The following is a 23,722-nucleotide window of genomic DNA, read 5'->3' on the forward strand; positions in this document are numbered from 1 at the left end:
TCATCATACGTCATCATTTCTGCTACACTGGCAGGGCTAGGGGCCAGGACTCTACTCCTCGGGTCTTTGGGGAATGTTGCTAACTCCGGGTCCGATAACAGGCACCACACCCGCAGTAGATGTGCTCGGTGTGAGGTCTCACAGCAAGCTATCAAACACGGCGCATTTCTCGGCTTTAAAAAAAAACGCTATGCGTCGCCAGGTGTTTCATCGGATTTGAGGTGTTACCTCCTTTGCACAGTATCACAGTATCACCTTAAAGCACTTGTTGCAGGCTGCTGAGTTTGCATCTTTTGCTGTGAAGTACAGTCAGACTTTTGACCGCTTCGCCTTGGGCATTTTTAATCTGTAGCTCTGCTCTAAAAGAACGTATGTACCTGGGCCCGCCTACTATCCTCGGAAACGTAAAATGATTGGCTAGAATTGGCTCAGGGAAAAAAAAGCACCGAAATAAAGCACCGAAATATGCGCTGCTTTTCGGTCTGGTTACTACCGTATGGCACCGGACAGCGGTACCCATCCCTACTGAGCACTGACTGACTTCTTTCAGCAAAAGACTATCCAACATGTAGCAGCATCTTATTCAAACAATGGATTAGCTTTTGTGGGCTGCTGTGCAGTGTCTGTAATTGGCAGGCTTATATTTTTATATCTTATATTTTATTTATTTTACTTATATTTTATCTTTCTCTCTCTCAGTGAGCCTAAGTTATGACCTTGGCTTCCTGTGCAGTATGTTTTGTTATTTTCTAATCAGACAAATAAGGCCATGATTCTCTGAAAACAGTATTTCTTATAACTATACAATATAAGTATACTGCATCATAAAACAATATAATTCATTCACAATAAATCAGCAGTCTAATGTAATACAAATCAGTTTAATAAATGTAATAGTTATCACCTTCTTCTAAGTCAGGAGAATAATGCAAACTAAAACTACATAATGATTTCACAATCTTTAATTAGGAGTATAACGTGGCATAAGATAATATAATAATCTCACAATACACATGCAGTTAAGGTTGTCCAAGTGCCCCATGTGCATCGACCAGGAGAGATCTGGTGGGCTGGGTTCTGACTGTGAGGATTCAGCAAGTAAGTTGGGTACAGCAGACCTTACAGTTTTCCTGGCAAGATTGACTCTATTCTGTTTCCAGACGAGATTTGGGTAGTGAGTTTGGAGACAAGGATGACCAAGGATTATTGAAGTAACAGGGGCTTTAAACACAAAAGTAAAATTTCTTCAGTCTGGTTGTCTAAGAGCGAGTGAGTGAGACGAGTACAGTTTTGTGTGTACCACATAATGTAATGACTTGCAAAACCCATGGAAAGGGGTTTTAGAGGGATTACAAGCAATTGTGGCATGTTTAGTCAAAGTTCTATGCTTGTAGCAAACCGAGTTGCTCATAAGTTTAGCAGAGATCGTTAATCCCAGTAGGGAACTGTTGGGTCTGTGTTTCCACCACCCCGCTAGTTTAGAGACTTATTCCTCATGAAGAGCGGAAAACAAGACAGAACATTTTCAACCGGCTTTTTAACTCGCTAACGAGGGAAGTTTGGGTAAGAACCAGCTCTGGGAGCTCACGCTCCTCACCTGACTCCAAACCCAAATCCTTCAAAGAGCAGCTGTCCTCGTAGCCTTTTTGTTGACATGACAGTTACAGTACACATCACAGCACAAGCACCTCCCTCCGTAAAACCTCCCAATGGTTCTAAGACAAGGCACTATGTGTGTGTATGTGTAAGCACCTGTATGCATGTGCAAGAACGTGTGTTTGAGTGAGTGTGTGAGAATGTGTGTCTCTCTGTGTGCGTGACTTCCAACTGTTTCTAACAACATCCTTGGTCATAAAATGGTAATCTCCCCCACACCCAATATATGGCTCAATTCCTGTATTGGGTCACCATGCACAACACAGTGAAGCCATACAAAGGGCAGGAAGCTTACCAAACATCTAACAGAATCTCACAAGGGATGTGTCTACAATAAAACCTCCCCCAGCACAGAGTGGCTGGAGAGGTGGTCAGAGACAAAGGAATGTCTTGATCCTATAGATTGAACTCAGACTTTTCAAATTTAAGAACCACAATGACAACATTCAACAATTAGACTTAACAGGAAGACTTGACGGGTTGCAAATTTTGAAGCCAATCCTGCCAACAATGTTGAGGTCCAGCTTTTCAGATCCAATTGAAATCAAATCACTCAAAAGGATCCTCTGGAAAAGAGTAGAATTCTTAAAACAGAGTTTATTAAACAGTGTCATATGAGCAGCAAAACAGTACAATACAGCAAAGCAACACATAGCAAAGCAAGCAGAGCACACCCCGGGGTGTAGAGCCTTTAAGCACAAACAGCAGAGACACACAAAGTAACTGACCATAAAAAAGCTGGTTGGGGCATATCTGACCCTTCTTTTATAGCAGTCCCTAACCCCTCCTCCAGCTGCTGGGTAACTTTCCATTCCTTGTTATTTTACTTGGACATATTAATTCAAACTAATAAGTATTTTCTCAACTCTACAGATGTCAATGTTACCCCAATTATTTACGTAGTATGGTTGTCAATACTTTTCCCCAATTAGTTTCAAACCCTGTACCTGTACTTTTTTCCTTTTTTAATCTCCGACACTTGTGTTACACAACTTTTTGGCACCACTCTATAACTTTCCAGGGCACTGTTCCCAGCATCCATCATTTTTAATCAGGTCCGTTTGACAGTTTTTTGGCCAAAGTGGGTCCAAAAGTCTGCAAAACTACAGCTGCAGAGCAAAAACAATGAATCTTCCAGACAACTGCTGCCAGAGGTAGGCTACGATATTTGATAAGGAAAGGTTTTTCACAGCTTTGGGCAGTGAACACAGGCGGGGAGATACCCAGGTGCATACTCAACAGTGCCAAGTTTATTTAACCCTATGTTTGGACTTGTCACCATTGGTCATAACACACTCAAAGGTTATTTATTGATCCTATTTATTACATTTCAAACAGTGTGGATCAACAGGTGCTCATACAACAAGTGGCACAGACTTCACCAATATAATTGTAGATAATATTTGACGCAGATATATGGGTCTGGTGATTTGAACATTTAGGTTAAATGCTAAACACAGTGATTCCATTTTATCACATGTCAGCAGTGATGGGAGTAACGGCGTTACAAGTAACAGCGTCACTAACGGCGTTTTTCAGTAACGAGTAAACTAACTAATTACTATTCCTATCGTTACAACGCCGTTACCGTTACTAACAAGAAAATGCGGTGCGGTCGCGTTACTATTTTTCAACAAACAGACGGTTGAAGCTGTTTTCAGCTTCCCACACCTTAAATCAGTTGCACGGAAGTAACTGTAAGTAATCTGGGCGCTATAGCTTTAAGCAGCTGCGCGCGCTCCAACGGAGGGCAATCACTTTCTGGCAAAAGATAGTTATAGAATATTCACAACATACTTCATACCGTGTACATTATAACATACCACAATAGACCCATTTCTGTAATATACTTGCATATCTATATTATTGCTAATATATATTGTAATATATCTATATCACTAAAGCACTTCTGGATGGATGCAAACTGCATTTCGTTGCCCTGTACCTGTGCATGTGCAATGACAATAAAGTTGAATTCTATTCTATTGAATTCTATTCTATTCTATACCAAACAAAGTAAAGTAAATAGTTTTTAAAGGTGAAATGTAGAGGGAAAACAAAAGTAGTCAAAAATAGCCAATTATACCCTGGACCCCAGAGGGTTAAACATTTTGTTTTAAAGTAACGCAATAGTTACTTTTCAAGTAATTAATTACTTTTAGAGTCTTGTAACTCAGTTACTAACTCAGTTACTTTTTTTGAAGAAGTAACTAGTAACTATAATTAATTACGTTTTCAAAGTAACTTGCCCAACACTGCTTGTCAGGCAATGGAGAAGATCATAAATTCTACTACACATAGCAATTAATGAGTAACAATGAAGCAGATAATTCCTTAGCAGTCAAGTCATACTTTAATTTATCATTTGAACTGTGCAAAAAGGAACTCAGGGCTTTCTCCTCTCACCCTGCTTCTTCAGGCAAAATCCATAAATCAGTAAAGAAGTGTGATCGTTACGGCCCCCCTAACAATGTGGGGGCTCGTCCAGGATATGAATGAAGTGAACAGCGATTAAGTTTTGGTGTGTTGTTTGCCGGTCACTTGTTTAGTTGTATTGTATCTGCTACCCTCTCTCCAGTTAGCACAGGGGAGTGTCTAGCTGAGCGTAAGCTCCTCCTTCAGGCACTCATTTTTTTATTTTGCCTTTTTTATTTTTGGAGTAATACCAGGTGGGGATTAGTTCCCTGTTGGGGCTAGGCTTGTCGGTGCTTTGTGCACCTGATGCTTAGCCTTTAAAGCTGCCCCGAGCCCGGTACACTCCAGAAGATAAGTAGGCTAAGATTTTAGTAGGTAGGTCTGGGGAGAGAGTTGGTGGTATTTTTATCTATTGGTTAACCCTATGGCCACTCATATTTCCCACCTGTCTTTGATTTGTGTTTTGGAGGTGGTTCTCATTTGTTATTATTGTCAGCCTGGGGTAGTTTTTTGTTCTAGTTTTTAATGGCTACCTTTGATATTGCCGTGTTTATGGCTGAGTATGGTGCAGCATCTCAGCCTGTTCCTCTGTTGCCGGATCAAGCTGTAGCGCCATCAGTGTCTACACCCGTTGCTCAGGGGCTGCCTAAGGACAGGCCGATGACACTGCCTCACTTTGAACCACTCTCGATAGAGTCATCAGTGGATTTAAAGCTGGACGCTAGGCTCCGTGTACGCCTGGCTCGTCTCCAGCTGGAAAGGGAGGATCGGGAGAGGGAGTCCAAGCTAAAGAAGGAGTTGGAGCTTAGGCGTTTAGAGGAAGAGGTGACCAGAGCCAGGGAGGTTGAACTGAAAAAGGTAGAAGTGGAGACAGCTGTCAAGTTGTGACGGTTGGAACTGCAGCAGGCTTCTCTTCCTGCGACTGCCTCCATTCGGCAGGCAGAGGCACCGTTTGATGTGGAAAAACAAACAGTCGTCTGGTTCCAGTGTTTCGCGACACTGAGGTTGACAGTTATTTTGAGTCATTTGAGCGAATAGCTACAGCCTTGCACTGGCCGCGGGATGCGTGGGCCATCCTGCTGCAATGTAAAGTGGTAGGTAAGGGTCAGGAAGTTTGTTCCTCATTCTCAGCTGAGGAAAGCCTGGATTATGACAAGATGAAAAGTTCCATTCTGCTGGCTTATGAGCTGGTCCCAGAGGCTGATAGGCAGCATTTCTGGGGATTAAAAAGGGGACAGGGTCTATCCTACCGAGATTTTGCAAGGGAGAAAAGTTTTGCTTTTTGATCGGTGGTGTGTGTCCTGCAAAGCTACTGACCTGGATTGGGTACGTGAATTAATACTCATAGAGGAATTTAAGAACTGCATCTCCGACCAGAATGCAGTATAGCTTAGCTAACAAAAGGTTCCTTCGTTACAGCAGGCTGCAACACTGGCTGATGAGTTTGCCCTCATCCATAAAACCAGCGTCATTAACCCTCTGGGGTCGATGGATGTGCCGGCGCGTCAAAATCACGTGACCAATTTAAGACGACACAGCAACAAGAGTCTCCATTTCAATTTGGGTCGAAAGTGCGGACTTCTAACTATATGCCAGTATTTTAAATTTTGTTGATAGGCCACGTAAAACCAAAGTTATGATGAAAAACACATGCAATGTTTTTTTTTTTTTTTTAATAAAACAGGAGCGTTTACAGTGGGAAGAAGTTGTAAAACGTTTTCTACAGACAGCACTAGCAAACACTCTCCGCTTGCGAATGAAAAAAGACAAAAAGAAAAAACACCCCTTTCATATTGGTGTTAAAATGTACCATGTCAACCAATCAAAAAAAATTATATGGCAACATGTGACATTTGGTTGTTTAGGAAGAGGGGGAAGGTTTAGGAGTGACGCTGGTGAGAGAAAGTGGGGGAGCGAAAGAAGGAGAGAGAGAGTTTTCATATGTGAGACATTAGTGACGTTTAGCGTGTTTGGAGTCTATAGTTAGCGTGTAGTTTAGCTTTTGTTTTTTTGTGTGTCAGTTCTACTAGTGAATGTCACAGTTGCTCCAAAAGTCACCAAAGGCAGATTGCAGTGTAAATGCTGTCTCCACATTGAAAACAGGAGTGATACACCTCCTGCTGTCAGACCTGCAGATTTATCCCTGTGCTGTTCTCCTCTGTCTTATAGTGGACACAAACTATTTTTTGGAGTTGCATAAATAATTTGTGTGTCATGTTATTTGATGCAGAACACCGGATTGTTCTGTAAATAGCTTTAAATGGTTATATGAAAAAAGGCCTGAGGCCTCGGCTGCATTTTTAGATAAATACTACCATATAACTTTGTTGTTTGCAAAACTTGAGCATAATTTTTTAGAAATGTACAATTTCTATTTGCATTTCAAGTTATGAAAATGATTTGTTAAACGTGTTTGTTGTTTTTACAGTAAAAAAAATATAACTTTTTTCTTCTAAGCTCTAAGTTTTTCGTCTGAATTTAGTTCAATTAATAATAATAATAATAATAATAATAATAATAATAATAATAATAATAATGATGGATTGCATTTTTATAGCACTTTTCTAGACACCCAAAGCGCTTTACAATTCACTCTCACATTCAAGCTACAGTTGTAGCCACAGCTGCCCTGGGGCAGACTGACAGAAGCGAGGCTGCCATATCGGCCCCTCTGGCCAACACCAGTAGGCGGTAGGCCGGGTAGGGTAAAGTGTCTTGCCCAAGGACACAACGACCAGGACAGAGAGAACAGGGGGATCGAACCGGCAACCTTACGGTTACAGATGATCTTCCCGATCCCCTGAGCCACGGTCACGGTCACAATTGTGCTAATACAGTCATACAGCTAATACTGTCAAAATGAAAAAATAACTCCAATTTCAGATATTTGAGATTGTGCTGAAAATAATGATACCAAACAAGGCAAGATAAACTTTTTCTAAAAGTGAAATATAGAGGTAAAATCAAAAGTAGTCAAAAACTCCCAATTATACCCTGGACCCCAGAGGGTTAAGCATGACCGACGTGATGCCTCAGTGAATGTTGCCAGCTGTACAGTACCCACAGAGTGAGCTACTTTTGTCCCGTTCCAAGACAAAACAAAAGTGTTTTTTTTCTGTTTTAAGTCTGGCCATTTAATAGCAAATTGTGAGGCCTACAGTCGTGGCCAAACGTCTTGAGAAGAACACAAATATTAGTTTTCACAAAGTTTGCTGCTAAACTGCTTTTAGATCTTTGTTTCAGTTGTTTCTGTGATGTACTGAAATATAATGACAAGCACTTCATACGTTTCAAAGGCTTTTATCGACAATTACATGACATTTATGCAAAGAGTCAGTATTTGCAGTGTTGGCACTTCTTTTTCAGGACCTCTGCATTTTGACTGGGCATGCTCTCAATCAACTTCTGGGCCAAATCCTGACTGATAGCAACCCATTCTTTCATAATTACTTCTTGGAGTTTGTCAGAATTAGTGGGTTTTTGTTTATCCACCAGCCTCTTGAGGAATGACTACAAGTTCTGAATGGGATTAAGATCTGGAGTGTTTCCAGGCCATGGACCCAAAATTTCAACGTTTTGTTCCCCGAGACAGTTAGTTATCACTTTTGCCTTATGGCACGGTACTCCATTGTGCTGGAAAATGCATTGTTCTTCACCAAACTGTTGTTGTATTGTTGGAAGAAGTTGGAGGGTGTTTTGGTACCATTCTTTATTCATGGCTGTGTTTTGAGGCAAAATTGTGAGTGAGCCCACTCCCTTGGATGAGAAGCAACCCCACACATGAATCGTCTCAGGATGCTTTACTGTTGGCATGACCTTTTCTTCTCCGGACAAGCTTTTTTCCAGATTCCCTAAACAATCGAAAAGAGGCTTCATCGGAGAATATGACTTTGCCCCAGTCCTTTGTTGTTGCGACCTTTTTCTTTTTCTAGTGTTATTGGTAAAACGGCGATGCCGGCTCTTTAAGTTAAGATTAATTGTAATTAAACTATATTTTTTACTGAACACTTCTGACTGTTTTCCTTTCATTCCATTCTGGACCCATTTGTTACTGGTCCCCACACTCACACCCCTAGACCACTTCGTGGTGGTCAGCATGGCCCCGCTTCACAGCGTGCTCACAATATATTTCCACGCAAAAGGCAACTTTGAACAATCAGTCTCATACATTCTCCTTTGCTGCCTAAACATGAGAAGATTGCTTGAGAAAATTAATGCGTTTGCCCAACTCACCAGTGAATACCTCTGACGTGGGGAGAGGTCGTTCTGAGGTGTATAACAGCTGGTAATCACAGGGCAGAAGCAGAGAAAAGGGAGAGGAAGGGAGTCTCATACCTTTTACTATGGCAATTTCCTGAGCGATTTCTGTAAGTTTTCCGGTCACATGATGGAGCAAGGACAGGTCAGAGCATTTATTTACAGTGATAAAATATTTACAATGCAAAACTGTGCAAGAGATGCACAGGATAAGGCGGGTCCAATATCTACGGTGCTCACAATCACAAAGTCGGGGTCAGGCTCAGCACATCACAGGGAGGATTCAGTAAACCTGTGCATAGGGAATTAGGCCTAGAATGTAGGCAAAAGCTCAAAACTATTTTAGTTTTGTGTAGAAAAAGTGACACTTCAACACAAGTGTGCACAATTAAGGGCATGAACCTGTGATAGGCCCCAGGACACACAAACAACACACACAGGGAGAGAGCAGGGTAAATAGGGGGATACTGATAGAAAAAAAAAAAAATCTTTCTCCGCAGCTATTTAACTAAAGATGCTGGCAGAGTTTTTAATGATTTGAAATCCTTACCCTTAGCTTTGAACACCACAATTTGAAAACACAGATACTTCTGTTGTACACCTCTCTTTCTCAGGGGATCTTTTACTCTTTTCAGATTTAGTGATAAGTTAAGATAAAATAATCATTGTAGGTGATTTTAACATTGTTATTTTCAATATCTATATCGGTGTCTACACTGTATGTTATTAGACTGAACTAATTTTATGAAACTCTGGGTGAGTCCTCTGGCAGTACCGGGCTCAGGGAAGGCCAGCCATCTGCCATAATGTCATGACTGGGGCAGCAGTCGTATGAAGGTGAGAAAGGAGGATCCAATAGCAGACAATGGCGGAGGTGCAAGTGGGATTTATTAACAGTGAACAATAACCTGGAAAGGAAATTCCCGGATTCCTTTACAATTATCCTTGGGGACTTTAACAGAGCAAACCTCAACCACGAACTCCCTAAATACAGACAGCATATAGACTGCCCCACCAGGGACAACATCATACTGGATCACTGTTACACCACTCTAAAAGATGCCTATCAATCTGTGCCCCGGGCAGCTTTGGGACATTCTGATCACTGCCTGGTCCATCTTATTCCAGTTTATAGGCAAAAACTCAAACGTGCCAAGCCTGTAGTCAAAACTGTGAAGAAGTGGACTAACGCAGCAAAGCAGGAACTGCAGGACTGTTTTGACTGCACTGATTGGACTGTTTTTGAAGCTGCATCTGATAACCTGGATGAGCTCACGGACACTGTGACATCATACATCAGTTTTTGTGAAGACGTGTGTGTGCCAACAAAGACCTTTTGCAAATACAACAACAATAAACCATGGTTCACTCCTAAACTCCAACATCTTCGTAAGGCTAAGGAGGACGCCTACAGAAGTGGTGACAGGGCCCTGTACAAGCAAGCCAGGAACACACTGACCAAGGAGATCACAGCAGCTAAAAGGATCTACTCCCAGAAGCTGGAGGAACGGCTCTCAGCCAATGACCCTGCGTCAGTGTGGAGGGGCCTGCAGGAAATCACCAGCTACAGACGCCCCCCACCCACTGTTGAAGCAAACAAAGACCTGGCCAACGAGTTAAACACTTTCTACTGCAGGTTTGAGACGGACAGACTCCCACACCTCACCCTCCCCTCCCTAGAGACATTGCTTCAGACACTGACCCCCAACACACCTTCCACCTCTTCCCCCTTCACCCTCACCCTCCCCAATCCAGTCTCAATGACCACCCACCCTCCCCAATCCAGACCCAAGGACCACCACCACCCTCCCAAATCCAGACTCAACGACCTCCATCACACCTCTCATCCCCCTTTCCTCCTCCCTGAAACTCAGAATCCACACTGAGGATGTGAGCAGACTATTTCAGAAACAGAAGCCCAGGAAAGCCCCCGGACCAGACCTGTGCTGAACAGCTGGCTCCCATCTTTACTTGCATCTTCAACAGATCCCTGGACCAAAAACAATTTGGTCTCGTTAACTGGTTAGCAGCACTGCATACTGAGATATTTTCTCATTGTGGTACAACACACACTTGACCAGCATTCAAGGAAAGATCTGACAGGAAAAGACAGACAATGCTTCCTGTGCATGAGGTGAAAGGTTGTCGTAACATAAGACTGCATCAAAGCGCCCCCGTGTGACAATAATAGGTAATAGATTTATTTGACAAAAAGCGATTTTGTAGCCTCTCCCCCCTTGACATACCATGAGCCCCTTCATGCGTTACCCTGTGGTCTACAGATGAGCTCTCATAGTCACCGATTGTATAAAGTGCTCGGGTAAAGCTTTTTAGGAGGCTCTGTGCAAAGGAAATAAAGGGGTTTCCCCAACTCAGGGTAATGGAAGCACCCTGTTGGTTGACGTGTCCTTCCAGATTTGCAAACAGGGTCATGTTTTTGACATTTTTGATTTGATTTTGATTTTTTTGACTTATGACATCCCTCCATCTCAATCTGGTAATAACCAGACTTGAGATCCATTACTGAAACCCATTTGGATCCCGCAAAAGGGTTTTCAAGGTCTGGAAGTGCAGATGCATCTCGTATCGCATTGAGTTTGCGATAATCAATAATGGATTGGATTTATATAGCGCTTTTCAAGGCACCCAAAGCGCTTTACAATGCCACTATTCATTCACTCTCGCATTCACACACTGGTGGAGGCAAGCTACGGTTGTAGCCACAGCTGCCCTGGGGCAGACTGACAGAAGCGAGGCTGCCATATCGCACCATCGGCCCCTCTGGCCAACGCCCCTTTGACCACCATAATATGACGCATAAAGGGACCCTGAGTCACGAATCACTCCTGCATCAAGGAGTGTTTGCAAGTGCTTGCTCACAGCTTAATAATCATTTGGGTGGATTGGCCTAGACTTTTGTTTAATGGGCGCTTCATCTTTTAAGTTCATGTGATGTTTTACTTCAGACACATGTCCAAAATCCAAATCATGTTGAGCAAAAAAATCAGCAGAGGTACTCAGAAGCTGGGTCACCCTGTCTATCCAATCCTGCGAAAGGGGAGAATTGCCAAAGATCACCTCAGTGTAGATCTGAGTGAGCAGGCTCATCCACCGGCTGTGCAGTAACATTTCACAGTGTCATCACATTTGGTTGAAATCAAGGATTCGTCATATATCTTTGCAGGACTATGGAGCTCTGTGATGACACATTTGGGTAGGTAGTATTCTGTGTTAGTGTCAGTGTTATGTAGCCCTGTATTTCACATTGCTTACAGCAGCTCAACAAAATAATTAATATGGCTAAAGACAAGCCACTTGGGGAGGCAACTCGAGGGGTGCCACCAGTTACTCACCCATGTAGATGATTGCAATCCTCACTCACACAATCAAGTAATAAAGAAACAAGGAATGACTCAGCGAATAATATAAAAACAGACACGAATCACAAACACACACACACACACACAAAACTAACAACAACCCCCCCGAAACACTACACACCTTTAAAACAAACTCCAATTAGAAGCACCATCAGGCACACCCAAGCTGGGCACCAACAAAGTATGGTGTTGCAGAGGCAGACACAAATGGTACAGAGCAAGATTAAAATATGTATCCTACTCACGACTGCCAGGGGGAATGAATCCAATCTGTATATACACACACAGACAAAGACATTCCACAGCTCTCATGTTGCCCATCCCCCAGGCCTACACCCTTAGTCCAGCTCATTCTTGACCCCCCCCCCCCCGCCCCGGTCACCTCCCTAAGAGCAGGATGTTCGGATGCCTTCACTTTACAATGGACTCCCGGTGAAGGTGCAAACCTGTAAAACCTGAGGCCCACTTGTGATAACATGCATACAACAGAGTGAAAATGTAATCTCCCTACACTAAAGTGATATGGTTACAATATATGATCAGTACAACAGAAAAGAAATCTGCCTCCACAGTTCACAGACACCATACAAGAACAGAACATCTACAACACCTAACTCACTACAATAAGAACTTTAAGCTGAGATGTGTCATATGTCATTGTCCTGAGTGACCAAGCTTTTACAGCTAAAATGATTCATCTGAGTCACTGTCTTTGCAAAATGTTTCTTACGAGATCTTTACTCTGTGCTTGAACAATTTTTTCAATATTTCTTCTGCAGAGTGGAACAGGAGAAATCAGTGGTTCCTGGTGGTCAGTCTGGCCAGCAGCATCAAAAAAATCTGGATACTATATTTCAGGTCTGTACATGTCTGCACAAACGCTCCATGACTTCAGTCTGATTGGGTTATTAATAAAGTATTGTGTTCTAGCTGCTGGAGGGCAACATTATAACTTATGTGAAGAGTGAGCTGAAGAGGTTACAAAATGTTCTGAGTCAAGATTATCCAGAAAGCTTAGCGTACCAGAGGGAAAATAAAGATGTGCTAGAGGATGACGAAGAACAAAGGAGGAACAGCAGGGAGGCATTTGTGAATATCACACTGGACTTCATGAGGAGAATGAAGCAGGAGGAGCTGGCTAACCGTCTGCAGAGCAGTAAGAGCATTTCTCAGAAATTTTAAGCTGCTAGAAAAATATGATATGCTAATTGCTAATGTTTCAAGGAATGAACCACCATTTATTCAAACACTTATTCTTTAACAAATTAAATAGTTGTTAAATAGTTAATAATGTGCAATTTATAAAGTATGAACTGATATTCTGGATTTTCTTTTTTTAATTCAGAATACCTGGCTACAGTTTCTTATCATAAACTTAAATCTAGGCTGAAGAAAAAATTCCAGCATGTGTTTGAGGGGATCGCTAAAGCAGGAAACCCAACCCTTCTGAATCAGATCTACACAGAGCTCTACATCACAGAGGGAGGGACTGCAGAGGTCAATGATGAACATGAGGTCAGACAAATTCAAACAGCATCCGGGAAACCAGAAACAACAATCAGACAAGAAGACATCTTTAAACCCTCATATGGAAGAGGTGAACCAATCAGAACAGTGCTGACAAAGGGAGTGGCTGGCATTGGGAAAACAGTCTTAACACAGAAATACAGCCTGGACTGGGCTGAAGACAGAGCCAACCAGGACATCCAGTTCATATTTCCATTCACTTTCAGAGAGCTGAATGTGCTGAGGAAGAAAAAGTTCAGTTTGGTGGGACTTGTTCATCACTTCTTTACTGAAACCAAAGAAGCAGGAATCTGCAGCTTTGAAGACTTCCAGGTTGTCTTCATCTTTGATGGTCTGGATGAGTGTCGACTTCCTCTGGACTTCCACAAAACTACAATCCTAACTGACCCTAGAAAGTCCACCTCAGTGGATGTGCTGCTGATAAACCTCATCAGGGGGAAACTGCTTCCCTCTGCTCGCCTCTGGATAACCACACGACCTGCAGCAGCCAATCAGATCCCTCCTGACTGTGTTGGCATGGTGACAGAGGTCAGAGGGTTCACTGACCCACAGAAGGAGGAGTACTTCAGGAAGAGATTCAGAGATGAGGAGCAGGCCAGCAGGATCATCTCCCACATCAAGACATCACGAAGCCTCCACATCATGTGCCACATCCCAGTCTTCTGCTGGATCACTGCTACAGTTCTGGAGGATGTGCTGGAAACCAGAGAGGGAGGACAGCTGCCCAAGACCCTGACTGAGATGTACATCCACTTCCTGGTGGTTCAGGCCAAAGTGAAGAAGGTCAAGTATGATGGAGGAGCTGAGACAGATCCACACTGGAGTCCAGAGAGCAGGAAGATGATGGAGTCTCTGGGAAAACTGGCTTTTGATCAGCTGCAGAAAGGAAACCTGGTCTTCTATGAATCAGACCTGACAGAGTGTGGCATCGATATCAGAGCAGCCTCAGTGTACTCAGGAGTGTTCACACAGGTCTTTAAAGAGGAGAGAGGACTGTACCAGGACAAGGTGTTCTGCTTCATCCATCTGAGTGTTCAGGAGTTTCTGGCTGCTCTTCATGTCCATCGGACCTTCAGCAACTCTGGACTCAATATGCTGGAACAAAAGAGAACAAACTCCCCAGAATCTGAAATAGGAGAAAAATATGCACAAACACATTTCTATCAAAGTGCTGTTGACAAGGCTTTACATAGTCCAAATGGACACCTGGACTTGTTCCTCCGCTTTCTCCTGGGTCTTTCACTGCAGACCAATCAGACTCTTCTATGTGGCCTGCTGACACAGTCGCTCACAAGTCGCTCACAGATAAATCAACAGGCAGCCCAATACATCAAGGATAAGATCAGTGAGAATCTGTCTGCAGAGAAAAGCATCAATCTGTTCCACTGTCTGAATGAACTGAACAATTGTTCTTTAGTGGAGGAGATCCAACAGTCCCTGAGATCAGGAAGTCTCTCCACAGATAAACTGTCTCCTGCTCAGTGGTCAGCTCTGGTCTTTATTTTATTGTCGTCAGAAAAAGATCTGGATATGTTTGACCTGAAGAAATACTCTGCTTCAGAGGAGGCTCTTCTGAGGCTGCTGCCAGTGGTCAAAGCCTCCAAAAAAGCTCTGTAAGTAAATATGTGCTCACTTCGCTATTTTTAAAATGTTGATTTTACTTAAAAATTGGTGTGCTCTTTATGAAAACCCGAAAAGTGTAATGCATAGTGGCCTCTTAAGAAACTGTTACATAAACTGAATGTGAGGATTTACAATAAATTACACTTTTTAAGAGTGTAGCATCAAGTCATTAAAACTTCTGTGATGCTGATCTGGTCATTTAAGTATCAGATGCTTTTTTTTAAAATCACTTTCAGCTTCTTTGGTGTTAATGAAATTAACAACAGTTAGGGGGGAAATAACAATAGTACAATAACCTCAGTTATTTCTGAATTAAGAAGCAGAAAGTTAGCGGCCATCCGGGTCTTTATGTCTTTAAGACATTCCTGCAGTTTAACTAATTGGTGTGTGTTACCTGGCTTCATGGATAGATAGAGCTGCATGTCATCTGCATAGCATTGAAAATTTATGCTATGCCTTCTGATGATACTGCGTAAGGCAAGCATGTATAATGTAAACAGAATTGGTCCTAGCACTGAACCCTGTGGAACACCATAATTGACCATAGTGTGTGAAAAGGACTCTCCATTTACATGAACAAATTATAGTCTATTAGATAGGTAGAGAGGCGTAGCCATGTGAAGACGTGTTGTACAGGGCTCCTCAAAGGGCTAACTTTTTTCATGACTTTTAATAACATTACGATAACACGCCCGTGTGCTGTCCTGATGCACTTTTTACATGTTCAAAGCTACATTGTATGAAATATGAGCAAAACAAGATCGGGGAAAGAGCAGGCCGCAAAAGCCTCGGACCACGCTGAGGATGATTACTATAACGTTCTAATGTGACGTTATTGTCCCTGGCTCTCTTTCTCTGTCTCTCCCTCCCGCTCTGTTCCTGTGCTACTGCGAGTGTAACTACCGCCCCTCCCCCATCAAACATATTTGGAAGGACCAAAAAAGGCTGGTGGGCTAGGGTTGCCAAATTTTATCTTTTACTACTGGGCGGCTAATATCACCAAATTATTATTTAACCCCTTTTGTGCCATCCATTTTAGATAAAGCATTCCAAATTTGGCATAATAATGGTTTGAAGTTACAATTTATTTTCAGGAGAAACTTTTAACACCTTTGATGCTTTGATGAGAGATTACAATATACCAACCTCACATAAGTTTAGATATCTGCATGAAAAGAATGTTTTGCAAAAACAATGTTTCATTCATTCTCCTACCTACCTGCTAAAAATCAAGTGGATACTATTTTGGAAATAGATCCTTTTGGCAAAAGGCGAATCTCAGTCATATACAAACTGATACAGAGCTTAAGGCCTATTACTTGGGAAAAAACAAAAAATAATTGGGAAAAAGACATTGGGGTGGATTTATCTGATGATGAGTGGAGATCTTGCTTGAATCATATACATACTTCCTCCCTTTGTATTCGCCATGGTTTAATTCAGTTTAAAATTCTTCTTCATCTTCATTATACAAGAGAGAGGCTTTCAAAATGTTTCCCAGAAGCCGATCCTGCCTGTCCCAGGTGTGGACATAATCCAGCAAATGAGGGCCACATGATGTGGTGTTGTCCTAACCTGGATAATTACTGGGGAAATATATTCAAAGTATTATCTCACATCAGTGCCCAAAATTTAGTGCTTGATTTCCGCATTGGCATTTTTTTTTTAATGTATAATTACAACGTTTTCATTTTGTATTGTGACCATGATTTGTGTAAAGCAAAGAAATCTCAAAAAAAAAAAAAAAAAAAAAAAAAAAGGGAAAAAAAGAGAAGCAAAACTTCTTCTTCTGGATTTACTGCTCTGGAGTGAAGTGAAAATGTAAACGTGGATGGAGATTTATAGAATTAAGAGTGTTAGTGATAGTGATGTGTACAATAAACCAACACAGTAATTAGAAAAAATACACTTTGTTCTTAAGGGTAGGCTTTCCTTACTTACTGAAGATGACTATTTGAACAGCTATTTAATCAGTTTGTTGATTAACAGGAATGTAATCAACAATCATTTTGATTGGTGATTAATCAAACCATTAAAGCTGATGATCCCTTTTCAGTTTTGAGGATTTGCTGCTTTTATTGTGATCAAACACTGAGTGTCTTTGGATTTGGACTAATCATTGAAGAAACTGTGCTTTGATTAAAACACACAATAAGTCCTTTAAAAATAAATTCCCTCCAATGAAAAAAAAAAGAACAAATCTATTAGACAGATATGATACAAACCGCTGCAGCAGTACCTGTAATACCTACAGCATGCTCTAATCACTATAATACAATATTATAGTCTGTAACCCTCTGACTTCCTCTGGTAGGTAGCCAAACAATGGAAGGAAACAGGATTACACAATGGAAAGTGTAAGGACAAAGACTACACTGGGTGAACAAATTTATCACCATAGCAGATGAGAAAATGTGACAGAGTGGCAGTGACAAAGGGTCCTTAAGTGCACTATCTACACTGGCCGTTAAAGGGCAGCACAGGCGCGGGAAGCCTTACCCCTCCACCTGAGTGGGAATCAGAGGAAAAAACTGATGTACCATTATAAAATTTAAGGAACTGCAGAAATGAATAACCAAAGAAGGGCCTACAGCAGATGAACAGCATCACAAAGTCATATCCTTAGGAAATAGAGAAAAAAAAAAAATCCAGCATAGACCTAAGATGGGACCTGAGAGAGCTAACTAGTCAGTTGATCTATCTACTTTTCACTAAAGCCTCATCGAAATTGTCTCAGTTGAAAGGTCACTGTAAAGAAGACATTCTTAAGAAAAGAAAACGAGCAGAATAACCTTAGGTATGCCAAATTGCACAAGTTTGCAGTTTGGCATACCTGTCCTGTGGACATGATCAAGGAGGGCGACTCCATACCGCTCCCCACTGGACATTGCTGCTCAGCTCAGGCTGAGATGGCAAGCCTCTGGCGGAGTAAGCTACATGTTGTCTCTGGCTCTCTTGCCCTTTGGCAGAGCTCAGCCTGCAGACTTTCTCCTTCTTATTTACAGGACTGAATGATTACAGACCTGTCACCTTGATGTCTGTGGTCATGAAATCCTTTGAACGACTGGTGTTAGCCCATCTGAAGGACATTACAGGCCACCAGTTGGACCCTTTGCAGTTTTCCTTCCGGGCAAACAGGTCGGTGGATGATGCAGTGAACATGGGGCTGCATTACATCCTGCAACACCTCGACTGCCCGGGAACTTGTACCAGGGTCCTGTTTGTGGACTTTAGTACGGCTTTTAACACCATCGTGCCTGAACTTCTCTCCTCCAAACTCTCCCAGCTCAGCATGTCACCAGCTACCTGTCAGTGGATCACCAGCTTCCTGACAAACAGGAAGCAGCAAGTGAGGCTGGTGGAGATCACCTCTAAAACTCGGTCCCTCAGTAGTGGTGCCCCTCAAGGATGTGTCCTCTCACCACTACTCCCTCTACACTAATGACTGCACCTCCAAGAATTCGGCTGTTAAACTCCTAAAGTTTGCAGATGACACCACCGTCATTGGCCTCATTCAGGATCAGGGCTCGCAAAATCTCTGGTCGGGCGACCAAAATCTATCTTAAGAGTGTTCAGGTCCAGATTGTGCTGCCTGCACCAGAGTACCAGCCGCTCAACTTCCTGCAGGTATGCAGACTCATCACCATCCTCAGGGTTCGCAAAATCTCTAGCCCGACATCACGGGGCTAGCGATATCTCCGGTCGGGTGACCAAAATCTATCTCAGCCCCACCCGTCGGGCTATCATGGTCAGGCCTTGGTAGGGCTAGGACGGGCTGAGAGACTGTAGAGATGACAGTGGACTTCAGAAGACATCTCTCAACTTTGCTCCCCCTTACCATATCAGACAGCCCTGTGTCGCCTGTGAAGATCTTCAAGTTCCTGGGTACCACCGTCTACCAGGACCTGAAGTGGGAGACCAACATCAACTCCATCCTCAGGGAGACCCAGCAGAGGATGTACTTACTGAGACAAGTAGGGAAGTACAGTCTTCCACAGGAGCTGCTAATCCAGTTCTACACTGCGGCCATCGAGTCTGTCCTGTGCTCCTCCATCACAGTCTGGTGTGGTGCAGCCACTAAACAGGACAGGAGCAGACTGCAGTGGACTGTACGGGTAGCAGAGAAGATCATCAGTGCCCGCCTGCCCTCCATCCAGGACCTGCACCTCTGAAGAACCAGGAAACGGGCAGGGAAAAATCATCACAGACCCCTCACACCCTGGACACAGACTTTTTGATCTGCTGCCCTCTGGCAGACGGTACAGAAGCCTGCAGACCAGGACCACCCGACATACGAACAGTTTCTTTCCCCTCGCCATCTCCGTCATAAACAGTTGAACTGTCATACTGCTCCCACTGCCAGACTACAACTGCACCTTATGTACATTCTGTAGTATTCATTACAGCTCATTTCATTTCTGTCATCCTGTATTCTATGTATATAATTTTAGATAGGAGGCATTATCAATATGTACAGCGGTGGGAAGTAAAGAGAAAATCAGGAAACCCACAGCCAGAGACAGGCCTAGCCAGAGCCCAGACCTCAGCATTACTAAAGCAGTGTGGGAGCAGTGTCTTTTTTTTACCTTAAATAATGTATTCCCATGAATGTTTGCACATTCTACTAATTCACATCATGTATTTCCCTAGCAAAATATAAAGAGTGTGTGTTTAGCCCAGTTGTTCCCAAAGTGGCGGGTACGCCCCCTGGGCGGGCACAGAGCCATAGCAAGGGGCTTTCCCCTGCATTGGAAGCATGCGCTGGGCTGTCCAAATCACAGACAAACAGTATCCAACATTCTTGATTTTTAGATCACAAATACTTCGTATAATGACTAACTACTCCTGACATTTTGAAGATGTTACCTCTTATACAGTAAAGTTATAGTGGGATACAAGAGGCATTCTCTTGGTGGCGCTGTCACTTGGTGTTCGCTCGCTCTGTGGTAGAGTATTACTTCCTGTTCCTGCTCAAACACAGTGGTGTTTCTGAGCAGCCTATCTGCTTAGCAATTTAATTAAAAACTTCTAAATACTTTCTTTCTTCATAGTATAATCTTCATGTACTTCATCCGAAGCACACTTTCTGTGTACTCACTACCTAATTCATAGCCAAAGTATCACTGTCTCTGTACTGTTTCGCTAGCTTAGCTTAGCTTAGCTCGTAGCCGACTTGTTAGCACCATGGCTACTTCACCTGTCCCTCCTGCACTTTCCTGCTCATTGTTTCAGATGTTTAGCTCCTCCTCGGCCTCCTTTAGCAATAATGATACCTGTAATAAATGTAGCATATTTTCAGCTCTGGAGGCCAGGATTACTGAATTGGAGACTCGGCTTCGCACCCTTCATTCACCCGTAGCTAGCCAGGCCCCTGTAGCTGGTGCAGCCGAAGATAGTGGGAGGAGTGCCCAAGGGTGCCACCAATTACTCACCCGTGTAATTTCACTGCAGACCTCACTGTCACTCACACTAAACTCTAAATGGTGCAATCTACCTATGCCCGGTGTGTACACTCGCATGCATCGGGGAGGGGATTCCACCTCACGTGCCTAGCCCCTCAACAAGCGGCCGCACCTCCACTAAAGCAATAAAACAAAGCATAAAACGTTAAACAAATTAGTAAAAGATCTACATAAAACAAATACACCCCAAATTACTGTTCGTTATAAAAGCATCACATAACAAACAAAACAGCATAAGACAAGACAGCAGCAGTATAGGGCAAACCTGCAATAAAAGAGGGAAACAGTTGTCAAAGTCCACCCTTCTATATGCTACATTATGATAACGCAAGAGTCCCACTTACCACTCTCTAAAGGGCAATACTAAACTGAGTAGCTTTCCTGGAGAGATCTGCAGCGCTTAGTTGCCTAGTGCTCTGAGTCACCTTGAATGGACAACACTGCCAAATGCCTCCTCTGGTAGTAAAGCGCAGCTGTTTCTTATAAGCCTGCTAATTATCAACTGGGAAGGTGTGGATGTTAGTGGTGCATTTGTGGACATCATGTACAATCCTACCCCATCTACTTCACTACAATAGCATAGGCCCCGCTAGCTGTTGCCCGGCAGACCCCAAGCAGCTGGGGAAAGAGGGCGGCTGGGTGACGGTGAGGAGGAAGCAAAGTCCTAAACAGAAGCCCCAGGTACACCACCAACCTGTTCATGTGTCTAACCCAGGGGTGGGCAATCTCAGTCCACGAGGGCCGGTGTCCCTGCATGTTTTAGATGTGTCCTTGAACCAACACAGCTGATTTAAATGGCTAAATTAGCCCCTCAACATGTCCTGAAGTTCTCCAGAGGCCTGGTAACGAACTAATGTGATTCAGGTGTGTTGACCAAGGTGAGATCTAAACCCTGCAGGGACACCGGCCCTCGTGGACTGAGATTGCCCACCCCTGGTCTAACCGGTTTTCCCCACTCGGCGACACACCCAGCGGGGGTCAAACTCTGGTAACTGGTGACTCTCTTCTCAGACGTGAAGCTAGAGACACCGGCAACCATAGTCAATTGTCTTCCAGGGGCCAGAGCAGGCGACATTGAAGGAAATTTAAAACTGCTGGCTAAAGGTAAACGTAAATACAGTAAGATCATAATTCACGTCGGCAGTAATGACACCCGGTTACGGCAATCGGAGGTCACTAAAATCAATATTGAATCGGTGTGTAACTTTGCCAAAACAATGTCGGACTCTGTAGTTTTCTCTGGTTCACTCCCCAATCAGACCAGGAGTGACATGTTTAGCCGCATGTTCTCCTTAAATTGCTGGCTGTCTGAGTGGTGTCCCAGAAACGATGTGGGCTTCATAGATAATTGGCAAACCTTCTGGAAGAAACCTGGTCTTGTTAGGAGAGACGGCATCCATCCCACTTTGGATGGAGCAACTCTCATTTCTAGAAATATGGACACATTTATTAAACCCCCCAAAATATGACTATCCAGAGTTGGGACCAGGAAGCAGAGTTGCAGTCTTACACGCCTCTCTGCAGCTTCTCTCCTCCTGCTACCCCCCCCAAAACCCATCTCCATAGAGACTGTGTCAGCTCCCAAACAGACAAAAAACAAACTAAAAACCAGCAATAAACAACTTAAACATAAAAAATCACAAAGAAAGAACAATAGAGTATCCACATCTGAACCAAAGAGTAAAACACTGTGATATAATACATCAAATATATTATATATATATATATATATATATATATATATATATATATATATATATATATATATATATATATATATATGACAGGGGATTTCTAAAAATCACCCCGCAGTTCTTCAGCTGAGACACCTGAGTTAGAAAACACAAACACTGCAGTTGTCTTTTACTCGCGAGGGCAGTCATAGAGCGCTCGTACTCAAGACTTGCACTGTATCACTGTCTGCGTTCTTTATTTATACAAGCTTGTGTGTGTGTGTGTGTGTGTGTGTGTGTGTGTGTGTGTGTGTGTATACAAAGATAACAGAGTTATTCTAAGAACTCAGAGCTGAGGTTCCCCTTTTCTAAATCTGCATGTTCTTACAGAAAAGAGGAAGCTGTTAGTTGTTTATCACACAAGAGTTCATGTCAAAAGTCACGTAGACATTTGCTTAGTGATCAATAAAAGAGCACATTTCATGTAGCTGATCACACTATAAACAATTTTCCTTTGACACAGTGAAATGTGGATTATTAAATATTAGGTCTCTCTCCTCCAAGTCTCTGTTAGTACATGACTTAATAATTGATCAACAAATCGATTTACTCTGCCTTACAGAAACCTGGTTGCAGCCGGATGATTATGTTAGTTTAAATGAATCAACACCCCCGAGTCATTCTAACTACCAGAAATCCCGAAGCACAGGCCGAGGGGGCGGTGTGGCAGCAATTTTTCACACCAGCCTATTAATTAACGAAAGACCAAGACAGACTTTTAATTAATTTGATAGCTTGATGCTTAACCTTGTCCACCCCAGCTGTAAAACTCAGAAACCAGTCTTACTTGTTATCATATATCGTCCACCTGGGCCTTACACAGAGTTTCTGTCTGATTTCTCAAACTTTTTATCAGATTTAGTGCTCAGCTCAGATAAAAAATTATTGTGGGTGATTTTAACATCCATGTAGATGCTAAAAATGACAGCCTCAACATGGCATTAAATCTGTTATTAGACTCAATTGGCTTCTCTCAAAATGTAAAAGAACCCACCCACCACTTTAAGCACACTCTAGATCTTGTTTTAACGTATGGCATAGAAACTGAACATTTAACAGTGTTTCCTGAAAACCCTCTGCTGTCTGATCATTTCCTGATAACATTTACATTGACAATAATTGATTACACAGCAGTGGAGAGTAGACTTTATCACAGTAGATGTCTTTCTGAAAGAGCTGTAACTAAGTTTAAGAATATAATCCACCCACTGTTATCATCTTCAATGCCCTGTACCAACATAGAGCAGAGCAGCTACCTGAACGCTACTCCAACAGAGGTCGATTATCTTGTTAATAATTTTACATCCTCACTTCGTATGACTCTGGATACTGTAGCTCCTGTGAAAACTAAGGTCTCAAATCAGAAGTACCTGACTCCGTGGTATATTTCTCAAACACGTAGCCTAAAGCAGATAACTCGTAAGCTGGAGAGGAAATGGCGTGTCACAAATTTAGAGGATCATCATTTAGCCTGGAGAAATAGTTTGCTGCTTTATAAGAAAGCCCTCCGCAAAGCCAGAACATCTTACTATTCGTCACTGATTAAAGAAAACAAGAACAACCCCAGGTTTCTCTTCAGCACTGTAGCCACACTGTTCCAAAAAATAGTAATGTCAAAGTATATTACTGTAATTTTTTACAGTTTTGTACTGTCTTCCTAGGATATCAT

The 23,722-nt window shown here is 42.7% G+C and overlaps 1 pseudogene; it reads left to right on the top strand.

Annotated features, from left to right (window-relative positions):
* Positions 1 to 4,623: 4,623 nt before the first annotated feature.
* Positions 4,624 to 21,768, top strand: LOC120435084 (annotated as a pseudogene).
* The last annotated feature ends 1,954 nt before the right edge of the window (positions 21,769 to 23,722 follow it).

Source organism: Oreochromis aureus, linkage group 3, assembly GCF_013358895.1.
Source record: "Oreochromis aureus strain Israel breed Guangdong linkage group 3, ZZ_aureus, whole genome shotgun sequence".
Taxonomy (NCBI): Eukaryota; Metazoa; Chordata; class Actinopteri; order Cichliformes; family Cichlidae; genus Oreochromis; species Oreochromis aureus.